Below are 2030 nucleotides of genomic sequence, written 5' to 3' on the forward strand. Positions count from 1 at the left end.
ACCAGTAGTTATTAATTAATATCAAATTGGAAGAATTGCATAGTAAGTCTAGCTTTCCTTACAGATTGTTGTTTATCACATCTTAATTTGATTTAGACTCAAAAATAGATTTTAGGTCATTTAAAAAATAAATAAATAAACAAATTTCTTTCGAAATATTTTTAATGCATTGACAAAAATAAGAAACCGGAAAGAAATTTCTGTTCAAAAAAATCTTTTTTTAATTTTTTTGGGAAGAGGATCTGTTTTCAAATTACAATAGCATCATTTTATAGTAGTTATCAGAATTTCTTCGCTGGATTTTTGGTTCTAGTGTACACTTAAAAAACGGCTAGAAAAACTGCTTGTCTTTTATGCTTTAATATCATAACATTTTAACAAAAAGTAATTATTTTAGAATTAGTTTTTAAAATAACTAATTATCTTTAACTTTTGTTAAGGATATGTATTCACAATAGAGAGACATGAAATCAGATCATAAATTCGTGTATTCCCAAGTTATCATAAATTACTTTCTCAACGATAGATACAGCTAAGAAATCTCGAGGAGAAAAAGGCGCCGTGGCTTAGTTGGTTAAAGCGCCTGTCTAGTAAACAGGAGATCGGGAGTTCGAATCTCCCCGGAGCCTATGTTCATTTTTTTGAGCATTTTTTATTCATTCAAGAATATTACTTAAATCATAATTTAGTAAATTATTTTTAGAAAAATATTGAAAATTAATTTTAATATTATATGTTGATAATCCAAGAAAAGTGTTTGATACAGATAACATAATAAAGAAAAACTTTCTTCTCATTTCTTTAGGCCTTGGGAACATTTTACTTTTCCTTCAGTTTTTAGAAAGAATGGAATTATATGTTATGTCATATTTACAAGATAGTTCTCATAATATGCTTGAAAAATTAGTCAAAAAATTTACAAAATTAAAAACAGTATTCTTGTATGATACTTATAAGAGTATTATATTCAAAGGTTTTATTACAAATAAGAATGAAGAAAGCACACAGTTTTAATTTATGATTTAAACAAAACTCAACTTATTATTATTTTACCTTTCTAATCGTATATTTATATTACGAAATTATTGTAACTTGAAGGCCATATCACACCTACCCATTTCCTACCTTACCGACGTCTTTTTCGAAACAATGCACATCACATACAAAATAAGATATAGATTCGAAAATTTTGGGAATTAAATGAAAGACATTAAGGAACTTTTTTATAGATCTACAATTTTAGAATTTAAATATTTTTTAAAATGTAGGTAAGGTAGGGATTGGGTGAGTATGGCATGGCCTAAAATATTTTTATTTTTTATTTTTTCCAACACACCTTTATTTTGCTTTGCTTCCTTTATCTTTCCAGAGTAACGGTGCGCTTATTTGCGCCTGATAACATTCTGCCTTGAACGACAAGCAGGAGTGCGAAGAAACCGCCGTGAAGAAGAAACGAGAAGAAGGATTTTCCCCATTTGCCCTCGGAACAATCTCAAGCGGACGATTCGTTAGGGAAGTTTTTCTCTTTTCGAAATAAAGGCAATTAAAGTTTAAGGCGTCGTTCTCCAAGGAGATGATGGCGGGGGTAAGGTGGTTAGTCGCGAGAAGAAGAAGTAGTAGAAGGGAAAGGGGGTTACAGTTAAAGGGGGGAGGGAGGGGGTAGATTCAGGGCAAGGTGGCGGCGAGATTCTCTCTCGGGGGTGGGATGGTTTTTGTCATTTGAAATATGCCAAGGGGCTGCACGAGGCGAGGAATGATAAAATGGCGCCGCAGACAAAGGGGCGATTTTTCCTCGCCAGCTTCTCTTTTGTTTCCTTCCTGTAATGAAAGCTCGTCCCTTGGAACCACCACCATCTCCTGACGATCCAAGACTCCTTTTCCTTCTTCCATCCCGCTGAAGAAACCTGGGAAGGCGATCAGGAACGATCAGAGCTCGTGTATTTATTGCCGTCTTTTCGAGGGACCCTATACACCCACCTGCAACACCCCGAAACACTCCCGTTACTCTGATTCCTTAAATCGTGCCTTTT

At 33.9% G+C, this 2030-nt stretch overlaps 1 non-coding gene across 1 annotated transcript; it reads left to right on the plus strand.

Annotated features, from left to right (window-relative positions):
- The first annotated feature begins 555 nt into the window (after nucleotides 1-555).
- Trnat-agu lies at nucleotides 556-629 on the plus strand. Its single transcript has one exon. It is a non-coding gene; the product is annotated as a tRNA-Thr (tRNA).
- The last annotated feature ends 1401 nt before the right edge of the window (nucleotides 630-2030 follow it).

The sequence above is a fragment of the Belonocnema kinseyi genome, chromosome 10 (genome assembly GCF_010883055.1).
Source record: "Belonocnema kinseyi isolate 2016_QV_RU_SX_M_011 chromosome 10, B_treatae_v1, whole genome shotgun sequence".
Classification (NCBI taxonomy): Eukaryota; Metazoa; Arthropoda; class Insecta; order Hymenoptera; family Cynipidae; genus Belonocnema; species Belonocnema kinseyi.